The 27210-nt window shown below is 44.5% G+C and overlaps 1 protein-coding gene across 2 annotated transcripts in view; it reads right to left on the bottom strand.

The window, feature by feature from the left end:
- Window positions 1-250: 250 nt before the first annotated feature.
- HEMK1 (HemK methyltransferase 1, mitochondrial release factors N(5)-glutamine) overlaps window positions 251-27210 on the bottom strand; it is a 105128-nt gene continuing 78168 nt past the window's right edge. The window contains exon 11 of one of the 2 annotated variants that reach the window (XR_007357637.2): window positions 251-1199. The gene's annotated coding sequence lies outside the window, so the exon portion shown is untranslated. Of the gene's footprint in view, window positions 1200-16958; window positions 17687-27210 lie in introns of those variants that run through there. The other variant, XR_007357636.2, reaches the window with a different exon arrangement.

Below are 27210 nucleotides of genomic sequence, written 5' to 3'. Positions count from 1 at the left end.
TGGAAACAGCCAGGTTAAATGCATAGATCCTTCGACATTAAGGCTGGAAGGGACTATTCTGAGCATCTAGCTTGACCTCTTGGATAACATAGGCCAGAGAATTTCAAACCATGATTCCTGCCTCAAGCTCAATAACTTATGGCAGAGCTAGAGTATCTCTTTCAGAATCTGTTAAGAGGGGCTGCCCGACCACTTGGGAGTTAAAACTTGTAAGAGAAGAAAAATAGGTACTAATGTGCACACTTGTAACAGGGCTGCACATAACCTATGACAGTGCTTTTGAGCTGAATGCCCACTTGTCAAAAAATTTTCCCGTAATGCTGCTGCTGATTTTAAGTCACCCCATGGTGCCTAAGTGGTGCTGCACAGAAGGGAGATGGACTATTAAAATAACTTAGGATGGTGAGAACACTCCTCCCCCAGACTGAGGAGCAGATGTGCATATGGCTGCTGACAGTGAGCAAAACAGGGTTACTTTGTACATGCCATGCTGAGTCTGTTTCCTTAACTGCTTTGCAGGTTTACTGGAGAAATCTCCTCATCATTTCCGGTTTGGAGAGAGCAAGTGACAAATCCCTGACTGGGTTGAGAATGGGTGAACAATTAACAGAAGCAACATAGTGCCAGGTGGCACCTGCTGTCTTGAGTTACAGCTTAAACAACAGGACCATTTTCCGTTGGTGGCTTTCTGGGTCCTTTTATTCATGGCCATGTGGTTGTGTGAGGTTGGTTATGGGTGTCTCCCAGGTCTGACACTGACACTGACCTTTCACAAAGAGGTTGTGGCTGATACCTGAAAACTCTGACCTTTTTACCGTACCTCTCTTTTAAAAATTCCTGTGGTCACTACAGCTATCTCCTTCTGTCTGTGTAGCGAGTTCTCTTGCTCGCTTTTTCATGCCAGTTGCCCTGACGTTAAATAAAGTCCAAAAGCCAAACAACCAACTGAATTACAGGAGAAAAATATTAATCCCTTCTATCTCTGCTGCCTCCAAACTCTTGCTCCTAAGTCTTTGGAAGTTTAAGGTCACTGAAATAATTATTTTGTTTTCCTTCAAATAGAAGAGAGAATTCCAGGAAGTTTCCGCCAGGACCCACAACTGCAATTCCTAGAACTGGAATTCACAGCTGCTGACTCAGCTTGAGCTTTCCTAGAACAGCTGGGCCTCTGGTCACCACCCAGGGCTGGGGAACTCATTCTAAAGGAGGGAAGAAAATGAGAAAACATTTTAGAAGTCAGGGGGTAGGGGGTGCAAGTGGAGAGAGAAGAATCACAGAAAACAGGCCGCATTTCCCTTACCCCTTCACCACCCCATGTTCCAAGGATACCAGAACCTGTCCCTCCCCTTTTATTCAAATCCCAGCAAGATTATTTTCATTTTATTTTTAAGTATCAGAAAGTGCATGAACCTGAGCTGTGAGCCCAGCTGCAGCCTGTCTAGGACATCCACTCATGCAGGCTGCCCCCCATTCCCACTCTTTCCATGCTGGAAGGAATTCCCCCAGCTGGCTCTGCTCCCCACTGCTGGCATGTCTTGGAGCTTGCTTTCAGTAATCACGTCTCTCAAATTTAAGAATGACTCAGGGACAGGACACAGCAATATTTGAGTGTTGATGGTCTCTCAAACTGGATTTTATTCTCAGTGTTCAAAGGACATTATGCAAAGTGTTGTCTTGGGTATGAATAGTTTAGGGTGAAATGGACCCCAATGCAGCAGGGTTTAAACTGTGTGTTGGGGCCTGTGCGGAAGATCTGTGCTGGGATGGATTTCCCCCAAGGGATGATATCCTTTATAAGCTTTCACTTGCTGGCAGGTTTCATGGCTAATGCCTGTGATGTGTCTTAAAGGAAACCTGTGATTAACACATTGAAAATAAACTGTTTTATAGAACAACTTCCTGGCTTTTTAAAGTAACCAGTTTCCCATATTTTGTGTCTCTATTGTGACAGATATGGCAATCTCCTGAAATATTCTCAGAAGACCTTACTGTATGAAGTTTATGTATTAAGGTGGGCCGGGATTGCATGTAACTTCCCTGGGGGGAGATGTGACAGATGTGAGACCTGGGAAGTGTAAAGGAGTTCAAAAAACTTTTCTGAAAATGTGTCAGACAGGTATGGACTTCTGGGACAATAAGTGTTAAGTGGATTTCCTGGGGAATCCCCAGGGAGAGGTTAATGCAAATTCCCCAATTCTGGTGATGAAAAAACCTAGCCTTTTGAAGCTATGCCATCAGGAGAGGGTCATTGTCTTCTGATGTACCTGTCACAAGAGGCCAAAATCAAAGGCCTGAGCAGTATAAAATAATGGCTGATCTGCCCAGCCTTTGTTCTGGTTGTGGATCTAAAACAGATGAATTTGTAACCATGGAGAAAACCCAGCTGGGGGTTCTGAAGGACTAAAACCTACCAGAGCCCTAGCTTGGAGTTGGAAGTGACCTCTGGTAAGCCTTCTAGCATGTGTGCAGGATCTTTTATTGTTTTAATGTTTTCTCTGTAATGCTTTTATCTTAAGAATATTAGAAGGAGCAGTGTGGTAACATATAACTACAGGTCATACACTAGTCATAGCCCTTGGAGAGAAAGCAAAGCACAGGTGCTAGCCATTTTAGGCAGTCTGGCTTGCTGGGGATAACACAGTATAAGGCAGGGAGCTGTTCAGACTTAAAATCCCAAATCAAGAGGGAGGGAGACATGGATTTATTCCACCCAAGAGAGGTGAGAGCTGGGAGCCAGAGGAGTAAACGGGGTGCCCTTTCGGACCATGGATGGGGAAAACAGGTGCAGTTGCCCTGAGATTGTGACATAGAGTGCATGTGTGTGAATCAGAAACCAACCAAATGGAATGCTGGGAAATAAACTGGACTGTGGGCCAAATTCTCTTCTCCACTACACTGGTACAACTTCATGAAAATGAGGGAGGGAGCACGTGAGAGCTAAGAGAAGAATTTGTCCCCAGATGTGACTGGCTAACGTTGTAGACATTTATTCCCTAGAAATGCACTTTACAGCCAAATGTGTAATGGGATATACATGCAACTTCTATGAGTAGGGCTAAGAGGAGGCAGCTCCCATTTGAATGTATTGGAAAGCATTTATATATATGTATATATGTATATATATGTATATATGCTTTCCAATACATTCAAATGGGAGCTGCCTCCTCTTAGCCCTACTCATAGAAGTTGCATGTATATCCCATTGTATTAATATTGTATTAATATATATATTAATACAAAAGAGTTGACACACCTGCTGATGGGTTTGAGGTTACCAGAAAAAGGCAGTCTTGGAAGGGAAGAGCTCTTAAAATAATTAACTGACTGAAAAATAAAAGCAAAAGATGTGGGAGGAGCCAGGAGGAAAGTAGACTGGGAAAGATGGTAATAAGCTAAATGGATTTCCTTGCTCCTCCATTACCAATTTCTCTTTCCAATTGTGTGCACGGTGGTGGAAGGTGACAACTTGGTTCCATTTCCTGTCCTGTCCCCAAGGTCAAAATCCCGTGTGTTTATTTGGTTTACAAAAGGTTGAGAGAGGATGTTTGTGTAGCAGAGAGAAATTACTATGGACTTTCACCCTCAGGATCTCCAACTGAGTGTGCCAGTGTCCAGGAAAAATATTTATTGTTGCTCAAGTACATTGAACGGGGGCTATGAAAGGGAATAGGGAGGAGATCTCTCATTCTTTCTCTAACTGCTCTCCTATGTGGGTCCTAGCCATTTGGTTTCTGCAGGGCCAGGGAAATGAAAAAAAGAAGAGGAAATTATTCAGACCTATAGCCTGAGAATATTTTCAGGCCATGCCACTGAGCCTATCCAGCCACTGGTGTCATAGACAACAGGGAAGTAGTCAGCAGTATGAATTATTATGTACCTAAAAGGCTAAATTGTGGCTTTGACACAAGCGCTGGGCAAGGAGCAGTACTTAGTTTCATTACCCTTAGTGTAGACCAGGAACCAGATAGTAACTCAGACAGTCACATTCTGGTCCCCAGTTCCCCTTTGCTCTGGGAGATGCCATTATCCACTATCAAATACTGACAAATGCTGAACTGTTGTAAATGCATTTTAGGCTTTCGAAAATAAATATACATTTTTAAAAACAGAAATCCAATGGCAATAATAACGAGAGGCTTCAAGATTATTTTGTGTATGCCACTATCCTAAAGCCTTTTAAGTCCAAAAGAAAGGTTCTCTCCTCCCCTCCACCAGACTCCCTCTGCCAGTTTAGTTATAGTCCTTTGCCCATTTGGAGTGACCACTGGGGTAGTCGGCCGTGAGAAGCAGGATTAGGAACCTGGCATTGCTCCACATCTAGTCCCCACTTTTCCTATGGGAACCAATGCAAAGTGAGTTTAAACCAACAGATGGAAAAGCCTGTACCCTTGGGCTGCCTCCAGAGGCCAGTATCAGGTGACTTCCTGTAAAGGTCCTAGAACTTGAGTCATGTCATTTCTGGGTAGTACGGCACTTCCACCTAACACAGGCTACTGAGGTCACTGTCAGGATGTGATGCAGACAAAGTTCGGGAGACTGAGTCACCTACTCCCTAGCAGCCAATCCCCTCTCTTGACACAAAATGGAAGAGTGCAAAAGGGAAGGGGGACAGGAAACAGTAGAAAGTCACACTGATGTCACCAAAGGCAGTGTCAGAAGGAATGAGCATCCCCTGTCTGTAGCCTCTCTCACATGTTCTGCTAGATGATGGAGCAAGACAGCGCTAGTGCTGGGTTTCCAGGAGGGGAGGGCTTAGCACATCCTCATCATCTGACACTGAGACAGAATGATATAAACAACCCTTTTCTGGGGCAGCAAGAGGAGATTATCAGGAGGGCTGGTCTACAGTGTTATGAAGTTCCTTTACTCTACAGGGTACTGCAATTGGCAGTGATCAGCTCTCCTTACATATGCTGTTCTCTCTATGATTGGTCACCCTTACACAGCAGGTACTCCTTGCTTGGTTCCACCACAGATTCAGACTGACATTGCCTCTTTAAGACCACATCCTTGAGTCTGCCTCCTTCCAGGGTTTTCCTGATTGTTACACATCTACAAACTAGATACAAATTAAACATGTAAGAGCAAAAAGAACCACATCTCAGCAAAATGGTTTCATCAGGTTGGCCGACTGAGGAGAAAAAGGATGGATGGGGCAGCCCTGAAATTATTATTCATCCATTGCAGAAAACAGATATTTTTCTCACTCTTCGCTCAAATTTGGCTTATGTACTGAGTCCGAGCTATAAAAGGCTCAAAAATACAAAACAGATTTTTTTCATATGAAGCAAATTGCACAAACAAAATTGAAATCTGACCTTTCTGTAAAGAGCTCCTAATATGGTCTGTACAGCCCATTGCCAATGCCAGTTCACCCAATCAACTCAACTTTTTGTGGCAGCTGCAGTCCTCCATAATCCCCTATTTCTGGCCTTTATTCCTTCTTATAACCCTGGTGGTGGCAACACTCCTTCCAGCTTCACACAACTTAACGAGCTTCCATTCTTAGCCTGTGCACTTCATTCTGAGGGACTGGGCGAGATCCCCCCTTCCGACCAGCTGGCACTGCATGTGCTGCTTCTGCAGCACTCCCAGCCCGGGATCAATATTTAATTCAAATCTACATGGTGGTGACAGCCCTGCCCATCTGCTACCACATGGTTGGGCCAACCAGAAACTTACATTTTATACCATTCCTACGGGAGTAAGATTCCCAGCAATATGGTGATAGGAGAGCAGGTGTTTAAGGTTTATAGTGGGCTTTAAAGATCACACAATGAATTGTAGAAGCGATAGCCAAGATCTCATGGCCATAGGGAGAGCGTGGGAATACTCAGCCCTAATCCAGCACTGCACAGAGCTACCATGTTTTAGGCAAAGGCTGTTTTTTCTATCCCTCTCCCACTTTCATTCTCTCCTTTCACTGTTTCTTTTTTCTTTCTTTGTTTACCACTTGTTTTCTCTTTCTCTGGAAAGCAGTATCTCCTTGCCTCTTATTCTTTGCAGCCTTCCAGTCCTCCCTATGTGTACAGTCCCTCCTCAATTACCCCATGTTCCATTCTCATCCCATCTTGCTTACCTCTGCCCTGGGACCTTCACCTTCTTCTATTTCCCCAGCCCTCTTTAATTCTGGCCTTAACACATATGCACCCATCAGTGGAAAATGACTCATATATTTTAAATTAAGTTGAATAGCAAGACAGCCATTTGCTTGACATCAGATGGACCTACAGAAAGATAGTGTCTGCACTGTAAAGAAGTATCTTTTCCCTTTTTTGCTGATTTCACTTTCTTCTGTTTCTGTAGAGCTCTCTTCTCCTTCACAGTATGGCCACAGGGCAGGACAGCACAGTGCTTGGTCCAGCCAGCTACCGAGAGTCATTTCTCATGTAATTTCTTCGGCTCTAAAAAAACCTGTCACCTCCTTTTTCTACATACCACGTGAGCCACTGGTGCACCTCACACGGCTTAGTACCCACACCAGTGCTAGTGCCTGAACGCTTAAAATAAAGTTTGAAATAATTTCTCAGGGAGCTGTTTTTCGCCACCAAGATTGCCTTTACTACCACTCAGAAATTCTGTTTCCCTTTCACAGCTTAGTCTTCATCCTCTCTTGACTTTATTCAAGGCCTGTGTATGCCACGATCCTGCAGCCAAAGAATTTGCCACACAATGCACCCTTCCCACAGAACTATGCACCCAGATTTAAGCATTTATTAAAATAAAAGTGTTACTAGCCCCTACGGCTGAGAAGCAAACCTCAAAAACCATGAGCTAAGCGTAATCCGATGCAATGCTGTTTGTCTGAGTCTGCAGAGAGCCTGAAGCAATACTGTTGTAAACTGCAGTGTTCACACTGAAACTTAAAAATGACAATGTAAATGCCAGTGGTAAATATCTCACTGCTGATGGTTTAAACAACCAGCTCATGTGTTCATCTCCCAATCCCATACTATGTCCCCAGGTGCCAAAAGCCCCAACTGTACCCTATCCAGCTGCCAAAACATCTGGATTTCCCCCCTTCCTTGATGGCAATATGGTCTGAGTCACATCATTGGGGGAAAGGGTTCAAAAGAGAAGAATAAAATATGTGGAGCAGAGAAAACATGGTGAAAATGAAATGGGAGGCAGAGGGGTAATGGGTACGTGACCTACACTGTTGAAAGATGCCCAGAGCTGATGCCTTTAAGAGCCAGACTGGAGTGTCTCCTTTGTGAGGATGCTCTGATATAGTTTCTTAAATGAGACTTGGAAGCACTGAGCTAGTACCTATTTGGGTAGGCTGTAAGGGGCTCTAACAGTGTGATGATGAGTGACCTGGCACAGCCTGTGTGCAGCATTCTTTCCTCTTTCTCCGTCAGACTGTGGCAATATAACATAATGAGCTCTAAGAAATATCTCCCCGCTCTGCCATCAGCTTTCTGCAGAACAGCCTGTGCCTCCCCTCTTCTCCCCGTGGTCATTTTAGCCAATAGCTGGAATCTTCCAGGAAATCAGACAAGACAAAAGCCGAGTCACTCCTCTGCCAGCCGCCCAATCACACAGCAGGGTGAGGAGATTTTTTAGAGGAAACTAGTTTGAAAAAAAAGGAGCTCTTTGCTTTTTCTCAGGACCTGGCTTCTGTGCAGCATGACACACACAAAAAAACCAACCACTTGGATGACGCCACCCAAATGAAAACCAGGCAGAAGTAAAGTGGGGGATGGTGGTGTGCAAAGCTCTGAATTAGGCTTGGAACATGCACAGCCCGAAGTGCATGTCAGAACAAGAGTTAAAGGCTTGCTTCAGGAACCCAAGAGAAATCCAGTCCCCTCCCCTGTCATGCTCCTGTATCAGACACAGACTGACTAAAGAGCTTTTACTTCTGAGGAAGATACACACCAGGCATGTTCATCATAAGATCCTTTAATGCTCTGCCAGGTATGGCTGAGGTTAGTTTAAGTGAGGTATTTTACACACACTGCCACCTAATGGCTGAACAGTACAATACAGTTTCACATTCCATTACATCTCTCCATTTAAGTTCTACTTTCCTATCATTTACAATATTTACACTAAAAAAAAGGAGGACTTGTGGCACCTTAGAGACTAACAAATTTATATGAGCATAAGCTTTCGTGAGCTACAGCTCACTTCATCGGATGCATTCAGTGGAAAATACAGTAGGGAGATTTATATACACAGAGAACATGAAACAATGGGTGTTACCATACACACTGTAACCACACTGTTCCCCACCCCCTACCCCCGCCCCCCCCCCCCCCGCTCTCCTGCTAGTAATAGCTCACCTTAAGTGATCACTCTGGCTACGGTGTGTATGGTAACACCCATTGTTTCATGTTCTCTATGTATATAAATCTCCTCACTTGTATTTTCCATTGAATGCATCCGATTAAGTGAGCTGTAGCTCACGAAAGCTTATGCTCAAATAAATTTGTTAGTCTCTAAGGTGCCACAAGTACTCCTTTTCTTTTTGCGAATACAGACTAACACGGTTGCTACTCTGAAACCTGATAATATTTACACTATCACACTGTCTTTGAAGTTCAGGATGTATCAGTCTGTTAAGTGTCTCTGAATTGTACTTGTTTTCCAATTACACAACCCGAACATGCAACCACTTAGCCATCTGACTGTCCATTAGTTGCAATGACTGGCTGCAGTTGGTCCCGAATCCTTGAGTCTTCTTCTGTTCTCCATCCACCATCTGTAGAGTTTGCTCTGTTCATTGTTCTTTCTGAGGAACAAATTGTAGATGTCAATGGTTTCTGTTGAACTCTCCACCATTATCAGTCTCAATCGCATATGATCTGGGCACTGAATTCTTTTTCTTTATGACAGCTGGAGTTGTCAACAGCTTTTCTCCATCCATCCAGCAGTCACTAGGTTCTAGACCTGGCAGTTCTCTTACTGAATGAAATCTGTTGCAAAAGCGTTCATAAGCTCTTTAAGCCTTTTTATCCAATTTGGCAACTTTCTTCGTGTCTGGCCACTTTGGAGCTGGATTCTTTTCCAAAGTTGGAACAGTAGTTCTGAGTTGTCTTCCCATCAGGAGTTGTGCTGGGTTATGCCCAGTAGCTGCTATTGGTGTTGATCTGTAACTCAGAAGAGCAAGGAATGGATTTTCCTGTTATAGGATTTTCTTGGCTGTCTGTAGAGCTCTCTCAGCCTCTCCATTCGCTCGTGGGTAATGTGGGCTGCTAGTAATATGATCAAAATCTTATTTTGTTTGGAATGACAAATTCTGCTACAATGAATTGTGGTCCATTGTCCGTCACTAGTTGTTCTGGAATAATGAAGTGCACTTCAGTTTCTCGATAACATTGTGACATGTTATGTTTTTCAAGCACCTTATTTCTATATACCTGGAAAAATAGTCCATGACGATCACGTAATGATGTTCTCTGAATCTGTGGCTAGTCTCTTTAAAGATCTCTCTAGTAGAGGTGTTGTTATTAAAGTTTCTTTGTGTTGTATTTGTCTGTTAGTTCTGTAGTGTTCACATGCAGATACTTTCTTCTTTGTTTTTGCTGGTTCCTAGCTACTACACTGACTAGTTGGTCCATTAGCAGCATTTAGTTAATCATAGACTATCAGGGTTGGAAGGGACCTCAGGAGGTCATCTAGTTCAACCCCCAGCTCAAAGCAGGACCAATCCCCAATTTTTGCCCCACATCCCTAAATGGCCCCCTCAAGGATTGAACTCACAACCCTGGGTTTAGTAGGCAAATGCTCAAACCACTGAGCTGCCCCGCCCCCCAATTGTGGATACACTATTCCAGTAGTGGTTGCACCAGTGCCAAATACTCTCTGATAATCCTTGATGTCCTTCATGGATAAGGTTTAGGATTTCTCCTCTCATTTTGTTTGGAATTAAGATGCAATTGTCTTTAATTGTAAGTCCATTTTGATTCACTTAATTGTCCACGCATTGCAAAGCAGTCTCTTGTCACTTCCTTGTTGTCCTTTAGATATTTGGACCAGCTGGCTCGAATGTAACTTAGAACTTCCTGAAGTAGTGTGTCTTTCAAGGTTGCTTTCCATAACTGGTGTAGTCTCTTTTCTGACACAGGGCTCCATGACAGAGTATCTGCTACTACCAGATTTTTCCCAGGATCATATTTAGAAACAGGGTTAAATCACATTAACCCGAAAAATAGATGTTATCATCTCAGTAGTGCTTGATTCAAGTCTTTTCCATTGTTGAGGGTTACAAGCGGTTAGTGGTCTATCATCAGTATAAATGAATCCAATCCACACAGATATCTGTAATGAATGCCCATACGCTTGCCAGGCACTCCTTTTCAGTCTGTGCATATCGTTTTTCTGCTTCTGTGAGTATGTGAGAGCAAAATGCAATTGGCTTCCACTCATACCCACTTTGTTGAAACAATACACCCTCTAGGCCAGGGGTTCTCAAACTGGGGGTTGGGATCCCTCAGGGGGTCACAAGGTTATTACCAGGGGGGTCGCGAGCGGTCAGCCTTCACCCCAGTCCCTGCTTTGCCTCCAGCATTTATAATGGTGTTAAATATATAAAAAAGTGTTTTTAATTTATAAAGGGGGGGTCGCACTCATGGGCTTGCTATGTGAAAGGGGTCACCAGTACAAAAGTTTGAGAACCACTGCCCTAGGCCATAGCTGCTTGCACTCACACTGACCATGGTGGGTTTGTTCACAACATAGTACTTGAGAACTGGAGTTACTGAGATAATTTTGTTTACCTTTTTGAAGGCAATGTCTTGATTTGGCCTCCACACCCAAGATGTGTTAGACTTTAACCATTCATTCAATGGTTTTGTCACTGTAGAAAGGTCTTGCGGGCATTGACAAAGGTAATTTACCATCCCCAGGATGTGTCTCAGTTCTGGAACATTAGTTGGTGCATTCAATTCTCAAATTGCATTTACTTTTTCAGGGCTAGGACTGATTTCATCTTTGTTTATTGTCTGTCCCCAAAACTCGCTTTGGGGTAGGCAAAAAATGCATTTTTCCTTGTTTAGCTTCAGTCCACAATGACTGATTAGACTTAGGACTTTGTTGAGGGTTTTGTTATGTTTTTCCATCTAAGATCCATATATCAAAATATCATCCATGAAAACTGCAACTCCATGTGTGTCCGATATTCTTTGACATTCTTTGGAAAATGTCAGGTGCACTGGTAATCCCAAATGGTGATCTTTGAAAGCAAACTCCCCCAAAGGATGTGATAAATGCAGTCAGTTTAGTGCTTTCTTTGGCTAAAGGAATTTCTCAGAATCTGCTCGAGGCATCCAGCTTGGAGAATACTGTAGCTCCTTTCACTTTGGGAAGGAAGTCGTCCAGTCTTGGGAGGATATAGCTTTCTCTCACAACTGTTTCATTAAGTCTTTTAAGATCCACACAGATTTGTATTTTCCCATTTGTCTTTATAACTGGTACCATTGTGGCACTCCATGCTGTTGGCAGAGATTTTCTCGATTATGCCAATCCATTCCATTCTCTTTTTAACTCAGTTTCTGCTTTATGAAGTACTGGGATTGAAATCCGGTGAGGTGTATGTACACTATATGGTTCAGCATTGCCTCTTTAGGTTATTTGTACTGGATCTCCTTTCAAAAGTTCAATATCACTGAATATTTCATTAAGTTCTTCCACCTTTCTCACTAAGCTGAGAAGGCTGTTGGTGTGTTTGTCACACTGTGGCTGAGAAGGCTGTTGGTGTGTGATCCTTTGATCATGTACACTCTGAATGCATAGCTTTTGCAAGTTGTTCCTATGATGAACTGGCCCACACAGTTCAGTATACCTCCAGGGCTAGTCAGAGCTGTCTTAGGTGACTTCAGCTCTGGGAGGGGTTGATGATTATTGTAAATCCCGTCCGAGATGGCTGTGAAATTTGCTCCTGAGCCAATTTTAAAGTCAATAATCTTGCCATGAATATTCAGTTTCACTCTCCAGCAGGCTCTGTGTCACTGCAAGTGACAGATTCCAGAAACAATGGCTCCTGATTGTCTGTAATATGAGTCAACTTCCTGACTGCTTTGGTGCAGCAAACAGCTGGAAAATGTCCATATTTCATTCATTTATTACACCGTGTGTCTCTGGATGAACATGCATCATCTCTGGGGACATGACTTCTTCCATACCTGTGCACGTAGGCTGAAGTTTGTCCCTCTTAGTCTGGGAATTCTCTCTTCTTGCCTCAGGGGTTTTATGATGATGTCTTTTAACACTCAAGTATCTGTTTATAGTGTCTAAGCTAATTTCAGGTTTTTCAAGTTGCTCCTGCCTTTTGTTCTGTTGTTTGACTAATTCAGACTGCTTTGCTTTCTGTACATCTGTGGCTAGGATTAGGTCTGACTTCAGTTGTAACTGCTGTGAAAGATTTTTATGTTAACCCAATAACTAGCCTGTCTCTTATCTTTTCATAATTTGCATTTCCAAAAAATTCAGTTTTCAGCCAATGGATGCAGAGCTCTTGTAAACATTCAATATTTCCCCCGGTTCTTGAATTTTCTGGTGAAAACATGCTTTTTCACAAAATATTGCTTCCAGTATGTCCGTTGAGAAGGTTTGTCAAAGCTGAAATTCTCTGGGTCATTGAAGAATGGCATGCTGATGAGATCCTGCAACCTTTGTTGTTTTGTTCCTCCTGTTTGCAACCTTTGTTGCTGTTTTCCTTCTCTTTCTCTTCTTAGTTTACTTTTGACACCATGCCATGCTCTTGTATCAGATACAGACTGACTACAGAGCTTACTTCTGAGGGAGATATGCATCAGATGTGTTCATCATAAGGTTCTTTAGTGCTCTGCTAGGTGTGGCTGAGGTTAGTTTAAATAAGGTATTTTACACACAGCACTATCCAGTGGCCGAACAGTACTATACAGTTTAGCATTCCATTATACTCCTAGACTTGTCTACTTGAAGAGTTGTAGAACTCCCAGTCATAAGCCTGATTGGCCCATGCTTTTAAAATACAAACACTTCATGAACTTACCTTAAATTCAGCCCTGACACCGGCATCAGAACACTTTTCCTTCGGGCAAGAGGAGAAGGTGCCACTAAACAAAGAAGGCCTGAGGAAAATGGTGTAAATCCAATGCAAGTGAGAGCAGAAACAGGCCCAATGTTTTTAAGGGAAGCATTTGGCTCTAAAGGGGCTATAGGTCCCCAAATATGCCACCTGTTCCTTATGGTCCGTATGGGTTTAGGCAGCACTGTGGCTCATGCTCCACTAAAATTATCACAAGACAGAACCTATTTTCAGCATTTCTCATTGGTGGTATACATGTGCGTGTGAAGGCAGCAATAGAGAACTACTATGATCCTTTAAGATCAGGGAAGTTAGATAAAAGCTAGTGAGGAAATGCTTAATTATAGCAGCATGAGCAGTGCTGCTACAATGCACAGTGCTGTGTGCGTAGATCTCGATCTAGAGATGGTGTTGTCTGCTGCTGAGAGCAAGGGCTTGGGGATTATGACTCTTGGAATGTATTTATAGATTTTAAGGCCAGAAGTAACCAGTGTGATCATCTATTCTAGTCTGCCCCCTTGCATAAGATGGGCCATAAAAATTCCCTGAACGATCTCCTGTTTGAACTAGAGCAGATCTTTTAGAAGCCTGTCCATTTCTGATTTAAAAATTGCCAATGACAGATAATCCATCACAACCCTTGGTAAATGGTAATCTGTAAAAATGTGCACTTTATTTCTGGTCCAAATTTATCTAGCTTCAACTTCCAGTCATTGGATCTCGTTATATCTTTGTCAACTAATTAAAAGGGCCCAATAGCAAATATTTGTTCCCCAAGTAGGCACTTGTAGATTGTGATCCAGTCACCCCTTGGGCTGTAGCCCACGAAAGCTTATGCTGTAATAAATTTGTTAGTCTCTAAGGTGCCACAAGTACTCCTGTTCTTTTTGCTTATATGCTTCTGTTTGTTAAACTAAACAGATTGCGCTCCTTGAGTCTATCACAAGTTTTAAGACATCTTTTCCAACCCTTTAATCATTTCCCATGGCTCTTCTCTGAACCCTCTCCAATTTGTCAACGTCTTTTTTGAATTGTGGACACCAGAACTGGACACAGTATTCCAACAGCATTCCAACCAGTGCCAAAAACAGAGGTAAAAGAACCTCTCTACTACTCCTACTCAAGATTCCCCCATTTACGCATCTAGGATTGTATTAGCCCTTTTGACCCCAGCATTGCACTGGGAGCTCATGATTAACTGATTATCCCCCATGATTCCCAAATCTTTTTCAGAGTCACCACTTCCCAGAATAATTCCCCCTCGCATCCCATCCTGTAAGTATGGCCTGCATTCTTTGTTCCTAGATGTATGACTTCACATTTAGCTGTATTAAACTGCATATTGTTTGTTTGCACCCAGTTAATCACGTGATCCAGATCGCTCTGCATCAGTGACCTGTCCTCTTTCTTATTTATCAGTCCCCCAGTTTTTGTGTTATAGCAGTTAAGAATGGCTGGGAGACCTACCCTTAATTCACAGAATAAACCTTTCCAGAGTCAGTCGCAATGTTCTCACAGATGGGGGATCCCCCGCCTCTTTGGTCCTATATGGACTAAAATAGTAATCTCACATTACTAATCTATAAAACAGTAACAGTCAAACAGGATGGAACTGGTGAGTCCTCATGGCAAGGGAAACTCAAGCTCAGACTACAAAATAGAATACATGACAGGACAGTATATTCATCACCATTCCAAGAATACTATGGAGAGTGGGCAAAACTAATACCTACTTCTACTAATTTCAATACATAAATTCAGCCAATGGCAATGCTCGGCCCAGAACATTTACATTGTCAAATAGAATCATAGAATCATAGAATATCAGGGTTGGAAGGGACCTCAGGAGGTCATCTAGTCCAACCCCCTGGTCAAAGCAGGACCAATCCCCAATTAAATCATCCTAGCCAGGGCTTTGTCAAGCCTGACCTTAAAAACTTCTAAGGAAGTAGATTCTACCACCTCCCTAGGTAACGCATTCCAGTGTTTCACCACCCTCCTAGTGAAAAAGTTTTTCCTAATATCCAACCTAAACCTCCCCCACTGCAACTTGAGACCATTACTCCTTGTTCTGTCATCTTCTACCACTGAGAATAGTCTAGAACCATCCTCTTTGGAACCACCTCTCAGGTAGTTGAAAGCAGCTATCAAATCCCCCCTCATTCTTCTCTTCTGCAGATTAAACAATCCCAGTTCCCTCAGCCTCTCCTCATAAGTCATGTGTTCCAGACCCCAATCATTTTTGTTGCCCTTCGCTGGACTCTCTCTAATTTCTCCACATCCTTCTTGTAGTGTGGGGCCCAAAACTGGACACAGTATTCCAGATGAGGCCTCACCAATGTCGAATAGAGGGGAACGATCACTTCCCTCGATCTGCTGGCTATGCCCCTACTTATACATCCCAAAATGCCATTGGCCTTCCTGGCAACAAGGGCACACTGTTGACTCATATCCAGCTTCTCGTCCACTGTCACCCCTAGGTCCTTTTCCGCAGAACTGCTGCCTAGCCTTTCGGTCCCTAGTCTGTAGCTGTGCATTGGATTCTTCTGTCCTAAGTGCAGGACTCTGCACTTCTCCTTGTTGAACCTCATCAGATTTCTTTTGGCCCAATCCTCCAATTTGTCTAGGTCCCTCTCTATCCTATCCCTACCCGCCACCGTATCTACCACTCCTCCTAGTTTACTATCATCCGCAAATTTGCTGAGAGTGCAGTCCAACCATCCTCCAGATCATTTATGAAGATATTGAAGAAAACCGGCCCCAGGACCGACCCTTGGGGCACTCCACTTGATACCGGCTTCCACTAGTCATGGAGCCATTGATCACTACCCGTTGAGCCCGACAATCTAGCCAACTTTCTACCCACCTTATAGTGCATTCATCCAGCCCATACTTCTTTAACTTGCTGACAAGAATACTGTGGGAGACCGTGTCAAAAGCTTTGCTAAAGTCAAGAAACAATACATCCACTGTTTTCCCTTCATCCACAGAACCAGTAATCTCATCATAGAAGGCGATTAGATTAGTCAGGCATGACCTTCCCTTGGTGAATCCATGCTGACTGTTCCCGATCACTTTCCTCTCCTCTAAGTGCTTCAGAATTGATTTCTTGAGGACCTGCTCCATGATTTTTCCAGGGACTGAGGTGAGGCTGACTGGCCTGTAGTTCCCAGGATCATCCTCCTTCCCTTTTTTAAAGGTGGGCACTACATTAGCCTTTTTCCAGTCATCCAGGACTTCCCCGGATCGCCATGAGTTTTCAAAGATAATGGACAATGGCTCCGCAATCACATCCGCCAACTCCTTTAGCACTCTCGGATGCAACGCATCCGGCCCCATGGACTTGTGCACGTCCAGCTTTTCTAAATAGTCCCGAACCACCTCTTTCTCCACAGAGGGCTGGCCACCTACTCCCCATGCTGTGTTGCCCAGCGCAGCAGTCTGGGAGCTGACCTTGTTTGTGAAGACAGAGGCAAAAAAAGCATTGAGTACATTAGCTTTTTGCACATCTTCTGTCACTAGATTGCCTCCCTCATTCAGTAAGGGGCCCACACTTTCCTTGGCTTTCTTCTTGTTGCCAACATACCTGAAGAAACCCTTCTTGTTACTCTTATATATCACCAGCATCAATCCAGTATGTATGTTTCATTAAAAATGATGCAGCCATTTGTCCAATGTAACTGCTTGGTTTTGCTCTGTGCTAGAACATAGGGTTATAAGGTTAAGAACATTTTACATCCTCACAGTACAGCTAGCAGTGCATCCCCACTCGGTACTTTGAAAATCTATCCTTAGAATGCAAAAAAAAAAAAAAAAATTTTTTTTTTACCCCACAAATATTGCTGAGTCCATGACATTGGCCAATAAGAGCCACCACTAGGAGTTTTCTAACTATTCAAATAGACAGGCAAGCTCACCTATGGTTAGGGGACACTTCCTTTCAATAAAGCCAACGGCAATCTTATGGATGTTTTTGTCCATGTCATATCAGCTATTTAATTAAGGGCAAACGTTAAGTAAATGAAAAATGCACTTGTTTTTCCTCCTGGCCCAAAATCAAAAGGCAGGAAATTCCCAGGGAAGAACAACCTTAGCTTGCTCCCCTTTACCTATATACAGCACTAGACTGGGTAAACATGTGAGAAGGGTCTGCATACTATCTTTATTCTGTACTTAGAATCAACAAAGTGAATTGAGGACAGGGTAGCAGTGAGTGAACAACAGACTCTGAGCTTTAACCTTAAATATCCTGGCTTGAATGCAGCCATGCAAAATTGCATCTTAAGGGGCCTTTGCCAAACGGTGGCAGATTTCAAAGTGCAGTGGGCCTGAACCATGGAGTTCAGATTCAGATTTTCCAAAGTGTTCGGATTCAGGGCTCCTCGTCCAGGGGGACTGGACAGGGAACCAGTATTCACTGATACACAGGAATCTATGCAGAGATGGGAAAGGAAAGTACGAAACAAACTACACTCCAGCTTAATGGGGGTTTGGTCCAGCCTTAGTAATTTTAAAGTTTGCCTGAGAGTGGCCTGAACCCTTCAACTGCATTTTACTGTGAAGCAGTACATGTACTGTAACAAATTCCAGCTTCCCAGAACTTCAGGGTCGTCACTGTTACACTGTGGCCATTCGGAACTTCGGAAGGACAGAACTCTTGTCCACAGGGCCCTGTCATTTGAGTTAAGAAAGAATCTCCTTTAGCTGTTAGCAGTACAGGGACTACATACAAGCAACTGAACAATTCTGATTCTATCCAGCAGAGAGCTGTGGTACACACACGTGCACTGCAGTACATTACAACACATTCTTCTAACAAAAGCTCTATTGAAAGAATGATACGTGAAACAAACTGATCAAAGCAAGGAAAGGAACAATGACATGCACAGTTTCTTAGTGGAAAGGAGTGTGCGGGATGGGTGGTGTGGGTTAGAGCAGTGGTTCTCAATCTTTCCAGATTACTGTACCCCTTTCTGGAGTCTGATTTGCCTGGTGTATTCCCCAAGTTTCATCTCCCTTAAAAACTACTTGCTTACATAATCAGGCATAAAAATACAAGTGTCACAGCATGCTATTACTGAAAAATTGCTGATTTTCCATTTTTACCATATAATAATAAAATAAATCAATTGGAATATAAATATTGTACTTACATTTCAGTGTACAGTATATAGAGCAGTATAAACAAGTCATTGTCTGTATGAAATTTTAGTTTGTATTGACTTCACTAGTGCTTTTTATGTAGTCTGTTGTAAAACTAGACAAATATCTAGATGAGTTGATGTAGCCGCTGGAAGACCTCTGCATACCCCCGGGGGTATGCGTACCCCTGTTTGAGAACCACTGGATGTTTGGAAATACAAAGCAGTGGTTCTCAACCTTTTTGGGCTTAGAACCCATTTGTCAATGTTTATGGCCTGTCACGACTCAGTAAATAGTCTGGGGGTGGAGGCCCTGGGGTGGTTTCAGTCAGGTCCTGTCGCCCAAGTGGGTTGGGCACTCACCCCACAGTGGCAGCTCCTGTGCCGTGGGGCCGGCTGGGCTTGGCTCTCCACTCCAAGCATTGCAACCTCCAGGGTTGCAGCACTGCTCAGGATTGGCCCCACTCTCAGACTGGATCAGATTTGTCTGAGTGGAGTTTTGACCTGGCTCACGGGGTTGCAGTGCGATTCACTCAAATTTGGCCTACACGGACTCCTGTCATCATGACAGCTGGGCTAAACCTCAGTGGCACTGGGACCCCATAGGTTGCAGGGCCTGGAGTTGGGAGGCGAGCCCAGCCAGCCCTGTGGGACAGGAGTCACAGGAGCTGCCACGCCACCCTTTGAAACATTCTAGCAACCCAATTTTGGGTCCCGACCTACAGGTTAAGAAACCCGACATTAGATCTTGCCAGGACTACTGACTTTATTGTGGGGGAAGGTGAATTGAAAACTGACTCACATAACTTGGGCCAGGGAGAGTAACACAGAAATGATCTATTATTCCTAGAAACTAGGGGCAGCTGCCATCCTTCTGCCAAGGTACACTCCAGTCCAGAACCTATTAACTGCAGATTCCTTCCCCTGCTCCACCTTCCATTGTCAGGGCAACACTCCCCGGCGTTGACATCAAAACTGCCTTTTGTTCACTTGAACAGTCTTTCCCTTCTGCTGACTTGTCGGGCTGAGGCACAGAGACAGCTGTGTAGCAAACTCTAATTTGGATTGTATTTCCAAACACACCCCAGTGCTTGGGAGAAAAGTCTCCTTCCCATCCCAAGAATTTCAAGATTTCCAAATGAAAATTCAAAGTGTCTCTCCACCTGAATAAATGCTCTTCCACCGCTCCTTGCATCATTAATCATCTCCTTATGACCCCTTTCTGAATTCTTGCCCTGTATCTTATCTAGTGTTCAATTGTCTTGAATTATTTAGATGGCAAGATCAAGGGCAGGAACGGCCTCTCTTTCCTGGCGTGTGACATACAGCATAAACCTATTGCTATGTCAGGGATACTAGGAGAGAAAAAACCCTGCCTGCCTGCAGAGACAATGTTGCATTTGGGAATGGATCTCCACATGTGCCAGTGTAACTCTCAGTGATGCTGGAGAAGTGGGGGAGGGAGGAGATTAGGTGGTACTATGACACCTTTCCAACTCCTTCAACCTGGTGCAGCCAGGGGCCAAACTGGTGTAAGAGACTAAACTCAGCAGGACTGCTGTGCCACACAGGATCACAGCTGGGCACATTGTGCTTCACTCTTTCCCCTTTTGCTGTTCCCATACTCACCACCCCTGGAATGTTTCTTATTTTAGGGGAAACAGGGGTATGGGCTGGGCTGGCTATGTCAACTCGGGATAGCCTCAGTTTCTGCTTTAACTAGGGCACTTGGGAGGGGGCCCAGTATCTGGCCCTTTAAGTTTGGGTTAGTGCAGGCAGAATAAGGCTGTAGACCAGGGGTAGGCAAGCTATGGCACATGTGCCAAAGGTGGCACGTGAGCTGATGTCCAGTGGCACTCACACTGCCTGGGTCCTGGCCACTGGTCCGGGGAGCTCTGCATTTTAATTTAATTTTAAAGGAAGCTTCTTAAACATTTTAAAAGCCTTATTTACTTTATATACAACAATAGTTTAGTTATATATTATAGACTTATAGAAAGAGACCTTCTAAAAACGTTAAAATGTATTACTGGTGCGTGAAACCTTAAATTAGAGTAAATAAATGAAGACTCGGCACACCTCTTCTGAAAGATTGCTGACCCTTGCTGTAGACAGACATTACAAGCTGGAATCAAACCATCCATTGCAACTTCTAACTTTTGCCTTTAAATGCCCAAGGCTCAAAAAGGAATCAGAATAAAGTGCAATGACAGAGTCACATATGCATGTAGGGATTGACAGGATAACTAGCTGTTGAGAGCTCTCCCAGTTTGAGACGCCTACAGTCGCTGGCTGTTGGAATTAGAATCTGCCTACATTTTGAATTCCTGGCTTTTACAGCAATGCCCTGGGCACATGCTATAGGGAATTCCCTCCCTTGCTGATGCTCCACTCTCAGGTGTACCACAATGATTCTTCTGTTCTTGAAGTGGGATACAAGGCTCTGGGTTCCATTCTCCAAATATAGGAGTATATAAGACAGAAGTTGGGGGTGTCTTTACCCTTCTTAGGAATCTGAAATTAATATATGGCTTCATAGAGAATGACTCCCAAGGGCAGGGCTACTTTTGTTTGAACACTTCTGTGACAGCCCTGCTTACTTCGTAAAACCATAACTGGATGGAATGCAGGACAATTATCTCCATACTGAGACATGGGGTCATCACCGCTGGCTAGTGGAGTTTTTGAGCTATTAGCAGCTACCAAGTCAGAGGAGAACACACTCCTGCTGGATGGCAAATAGCCCTTTCCTCTATCATCTCTGCTGTCAGAGTGGCAGAACACTATAACCTCACCCTAGGCCAAAGTCTACTCCGATTCCCAGTAACATGTAATCTGAAAGTTAGAATAGGACTGCCAGTACTTAAACTCACAGCTTGGTCACCACACTTAAATAGAGAAAGCTGAACTTCCTGGAAAACTAAACCAGGTCACTACTTATTACCTGGGTAGTGTGAGGAAATCTTTACTCAAGAACTTACTCTTCTGAGGCTGGGAGAAAAAAAAAAGTACTCAATGAAGACTCTGAATATAATGCTACTGCCTGCTCATGTTCTTCAGCCAAAATACAAGCAAACTCACAAAAGAAGCAGAGGGGCATGTTGTTCATTCTCCAGCTCTTTCCTTAAGATCCTTCCAGTGTTCTCAGATAAGTACTGAATGTACTCCCTCCTGCTCTGTTAAGTTAGACTTTAACACATCAGAAAGGATGTTCCATTTTGCCAACTCTCTTATAATGAATTCTGAGACAGGAAGAACTGAACTACCCTGAGCCCTGGCTTCATGATGCAAAATTTACAAGAACACCTGGGCTGTGTCTATAGTGACAATGGTTGGGAAATCTCCCGCTACAGCCTGTGCTATGATAGCAATAGTGGGAGTGCTATGCAGACAGGACTTAGGAGATTTTATCATGTTTCATATATTCCAAGGCAAGGAGGGATGATTGTGCTCATCTAGTCTGACGTTCTGTATCGCACAGGCCATAGAACTTCCCCACAATAACTCCTAGAGCAGACTTTTTAGAAAACTATCCAGTCTTGTTTTAAAAATTGACAGTGATGAAGAATCCACCATGAACCTTGGTAAATTATTCCAATGGTTAATTGCTCTAATTGCTAAAAACATGTGCCTTATTTCCAGCCTGAATTTGCCAGGCTTCTCAAAGCAAGTCTGGATAACATGATGGCAAAAACACCAGGGGCCTGCCTGTACTAGTGTTCCCACTGGTGGGAGATTCCATAAAACTGCCAGTGTAAACAATGTGTGTAGGCCCCACCCAGGTTCTTCCTGCAACACAAAGCCATCACACAGCCATGCCTACATTCTTTTCTCTGGTTTCTTTGCACTTCATCCGATGAAGTGAGCTGTAGCTCATGAAAGCTTATGCTCAAATAAATTCTTTTCTCTGCAATCATAAAGGCTTGAAATATCTTTTTATATATATATATATATATATATATATATATAATAAAAATGAAAGCTGAGATTCTCACCTAATCACGTGAGTCCAGGAGCTGGGGCTTTAAGAAAAATACCAAAGAGCGACAGCAACTCCAACAGACACTGCACCACTCACTGCTACAGAGTGATGCTCTGTGTCAATGCTAGGTACTTGCAGATGCTGTGTCAACTGAGGTAGTGGTGTAGGAAGGCACTCTTTACTGACCATCCATACAAGCCATTATTACCTGCTGAGAGGTGTGCGTGTGTCTGGCAAGAGCCTGGCTCAGTTTGCATGCCTCAGCCCCTGATATCACACCAAATGCAGTCCCTTGTGGAACCTGACCTTCTTTCTCCAGTTCCACTCATCATGCTATATCCAGATTATGCAGGATGATGACTCTGTTAATAAACTTCCTGTCCTAAAGTGTGTGCCTTTGTGTGCATTATAATTTTGGGGTGTGTACAGGGCTATTTCCGAGTAAAAAGAATAGGAGAAAATTTTCAACTAGCTCCTGTTAGTTCCCATAGGCCGACCAACAATCTTTATTGCCTTCCACAACGTGCGATCAATGAACGGGTCTGTTGTGTACTGGCTCCCGGGGGACTGGTTCTCCACTTAAAATCAATGGGGACAAATAGGAGGATTTTAGTGGAGCCTGTTGGAATTTCCATTCTGGTTTAAAGCCCCAGCTGCCTTTACATCTCTGTCTCTGTTGTGCTTGCACTGGGGTATCTGGCTACAGAGATGTAAGAAAGCAGCACTCCTGTGAGAGGATGTGAGTCAAGGAACCTGCACTGTTTCAGGGGGAAGTGTGACTCAGTGCATGTAGTGCTAGTCTTGTTCTCCAAGGCCTTGCGGGAGGTGATAAGATTGTGTAATCCCCAAGACAGCTCACTGAACATCTTAATTCTGCTGATTCTCCCAGGGGAGGGGTGCCTCTACTGAGTACTGTATGTTAGCTGATTTCTTAGAATAAACGACCACAGCTCCTGGTGAGCTCATCAAGTCGGAGTCAGGATGCTGGGCTGCCTGCCATGCTGCCAGACGAACAAGGAGCAGCAGAAGCACTGAATTTATCAAGAGCTCTGCAACTATTTGGCAGAAGCCTCTTGTTTAGTCTACTTGCTCCTTCTCGGTTGCACAGGGGGCACAAGTGCAAAGGCCATAGTGAAAAGCAGTCAGAAGGCGGGTTAAGGGGAGAGAGCAGAGAGACTGCTGAAGGGTGGGAGATAAAGGGAAAGGAGAGGGAACAAGAGACTATTCAAGGGGGTGAGGCATGAGAGGGATGAGAAGGAAAGACAGGGAGTAAGGGACATCCAGAGTGGTTGGGAGAGATGGGAGAGCAGGGAGACGAGGGGAACTGGGTCGGGGGGAGAGAGATGGGAAGCACTGAAGGGGTTGGTGGAAGAAGAAAACATTAGAGGGAGCAAGAGAAACTTTGGAGGGAAGCAGGGAGGGGATGAGGAGAGCCCAAAAGAGCAGGAGGGGAATGAGTGAAACTGAGGGTTTTGGAGGGTGGAGGGAAAATAGAAGAAGAAATTGTCTGCTGAGGACAGGCAGAGAAAGAGCAGGAAGGCAGCAGGCAGCTGCCTGAGGGAGGACCCCTCTTCATTCTCAGCACAGCCCTAAAGCCAGGGATTTCTAGGTGTTGGGTTTCTAGGTATTTACTGTTTCATGCCTGTTCACCACAAAGTTGGGCACTGGGGGAATCTCACATGGTATTATTAGCACCAGCAAGATTCCCCACCTGGTCCAGAGCCAGTTCTCTGGGCTTGTGCTGCATTTGTGTAGCACCTACCACAGCAGGGTCCTGGCCCATGACTGGGGCTCCTGGGTGCTACAGTATTACTAATCTTACTACTACTAACTGGTGCAGGAAGCTTTCAGACATCTTCACAAGCTCAAAACTGGCAGACCATGTTTCCATCACTAAAAACAAAACAACAACCAACCAATCATCTCCCCCCACAAACTATTCTCCTCTGGGCCAAGACCAGGCCTGGAAAATTCCTGCCCCAAAGGAATCTGTGCAATGTCTGAGCGATTGAAAAGAGAGATTGGTTGTGAAAATTGTCAAGTGCTCACTGCCCCTGAACACAGTAATATTCCTGTGCTGGTGAGAATGCAAGTATGTTTCTGCTGTTTCTCAGCAGGTCCCCCAAACCTGTCACGAGCACTTTTATAAAGGCACCTTTTATTCTCTCTTTCTCAGTTTATCTGTCTTAAAACCCACAGGAAAACTCATGATACAGTGGGAGGTGGGAAAATCCAGGCCCTGCTGCATGGAAAGTTAGCTTTTAATAGGTATATTTTCTAGAGAGGTCTTCCCAGAGAGCATGGCTTTGCTATAGATTTTCAAAGAGGGGTGTGCACAAGTGGTCTTTAGCTCAAGCTGTAGAAGGCTTGTGATTTTTGGAACTGGAGGGCTGAGTTCTAGTCCCACTTGCCCTGGAGTTCTGAGTGCTTGTGATATGCTGCTGAGCAGCTGTAGCAAAGACCGATGCCTGCAGATTTGCTACAATATTTATGCTTTGAGGTGGGAGGAGATGAATCTTCAGTTTCTGTGCTCTTTAGAAACCCACTCTAACTCTACATTGCGAGGTGGTGTTGATACTAAACTGGCTGGCTCCCTGGAGCCCTGGGTTCCAGTCCTGTTTCTGCCACTAGGCTGCTGTATCACCTCAGGCAAATAGCTTCTCTGCTTTGGGCATGTCTTAGGGCTGTGGGGAGCAAATCTCCAAGCCTGAGGAGACAGGCTCAAGGTATTATGCTACAAATAGCAGCAGTGGATAGTTAACTGGAGTGACGGCTCAGGCTAACCACTGGTGCTCAGACCCACCTGTCCCCCTGGGTCTGAGGTCAGGTGGCTAGTCAGTGCTGTGATGGCCACATTGCTATTTTTAGCTCTTGTCTGTCTGCTTGGCTCCCAGCTGCAGAGTAGACATACCCCAACTGCCTTGTTTCCCCTCCCATCATTTCTCTGTCTTGCCTATTTGGAATGTAAGAGCTTTGGGCACAGTATGTGTCTATGTGCCCCAGTCTCTGTAGGGTACTCTAGGTGCTCCTCTAATATCAGTCATAATAAAAGCTCTCTGCTTGATATTTCTAAGATTCATTTCATGGCAGTATGAAAGAGGCTCTTCTGGACTAGCGTTATGGGGCCATGCCTTCTATGAAAGAGAATACTGTAGCAGTGTTTTAGTCTCAGCAGGGAGCAACTGATTCCAGAGTTTCTATAAACAAAAAAACAAAAAAAGTTGGTTTTAATCCACATACCCAACCACCCCTGAAAAATGAGAAATGACAACTCATTCAAAATTCTCTAGGCACTTCAATTGGTTGGAATTCTTTGCTCGGCTTTGTGAACAGTGTCACTGGTTTAGCAGTGTGGTGAGTGTGTGTGTGCATGTTAAGCTCTCGCTAACTGGTAGAAGGGCAAGCAGAAGTCAGAGACTGTTACTCAGCAATAAGGAGCAGCAACATGTTGTTACCATAGGCAACATGTGAGATCACAGACCTGCAGGGAAATCCTAGTTAGTATGCTACTTTGGACAGGCACTGTCATGCTGCCCCCTACCTTCCCCTCCCCTTCCCATGGTGATGGCATCTGGATGAAGCTGCCTCTGGAGCGGAGTGTAGGGATGGGTGGATTTTTCTGAGTTAGCTGTTTTCTATGAGTTTGACTCAGCTGCCAGCACCTCTTCACCACACAGGATGTCTCAGCTCATCTTGCACTGCTCTGGTTTTCCCTTTGCAGCAACGTTTATAGGAACGCATCAAGTGGAAGTGTGCTTATTTTTCTGGTTAGTGTTTTTTCAAGCTGCTGCCTGGCCTGAGCCGATTCCAGGAATCGAGGCAGCCGAAGAGAGAAACTTGAAAGGCTCCTCAACACCACAGTCAGTGCTGTGTCAGGGTCCCAACGAAGCGCATCAAGAGCAAGAATTCACACAGACCCAGAGGAAGCTGCACGTAACAGGACGGCTGAGCCACACAGTCAAAGAACAACCAGAGCCTGAGACCAAGCCCGGTCTGACATGGCACCTTCTCCGCTGCTCAGTGGAACCCAAGTATGGCAGCAACAGCAGACGTTTGAGGCTGTCAGCATCGTAATGCAAATGCCACTGGCTGGGCCATACACACATCCCCAGAGCACAGGGAAGGGCAAAAAGTTTGCTATTGCCCCAGCCCGCAGAGCCTGCTCTCTGGTAATGGGCCATACAGAGGGCAGAAGGAGAAAGGGGTATCCATGCAACTGGTTCTCTGTGTTCTGGGGAAGGGCTTCCAGAGCACGGAGAATGTTTGTTTGGTGCAGCTTTACACCATCAGGTTTGGGGACTGCTGAAAGTAAAGCCTTAACCTGAATGTCTGCAAGTTCCCATGTTGACAGTGTGTGTGTGGGGGGAGGGGCGACGAGGTATTAAGCATATAAAATTAAACCAGAGTGGGTTTTCTCCCTCTTGAACACGGACTTTCCCATCAACTAATCCCGGAGTGGATGATATGGCAATACCTCCTAGGCTCTTCTTCTGCAGACCATTTACACCAAGGAAGGCAGCAATGAGAGTATTCACAGATGGTCCCCTCATTCCACACCACAGCTAACCAAGTCAGGGCATCTGCCATAGTTTGCCCCAGAGCAATTTCCAGCCCATCAGTCCCCCAGCTGGCCTGAATGCCCCAGCTTAGATGTCTGGAAAGCCACACACTTCAGCAGGGCTCTCTCTGTCTTTCCTGTTCTTGGCTCTCCTTAACCTTCCATCGAAGACTAGCCTTCCCAAGAGAAGACAATTTTTTGTCTTTAGTCTGTCTCGGGGTTTTGTACTGCCCATCCATCACCGCAGTATCTGAGTGCCAGATTCTCCTGTCCATCAGGACTTGTTGCAGACTTGCTACCTTAGGAAAAATGTCCTCATACCCCAACTACTAGACCTGTTCCTGCCAGACTCTATTCCAGGAACTAAGGAATCTATTGCTCTAGCTTTAACTTCCTCACTGATCACTCATTTTAAAGCTTTCTCTGCCACCACTCTGTATTGAAGTTAAAAAGAGCATAGCACATCAGGGACAGAGTGTGAGACTGGACTGCAGATCCCTCACATGGCTGCTCA

Source organism: Caretta caretta, chromosome 7 (assembly GCF_965140235.1).
Source record: "Caretta caretta isolate rCarCar2 chromosome 7, rCarCar1.hap1, whole genome shotgun sequence".
Classification (NCBI taxonomy): Eukaryota; Metazoa; Chordata; order Testudines; family Cheloniidae; genus Caretta; species Caretta caretta.
The sequence above is the reverse complement of the archived record's forward strand: the minus strand, read 5'-3'. Positions and strand labels throughout refer to the sequence as shown.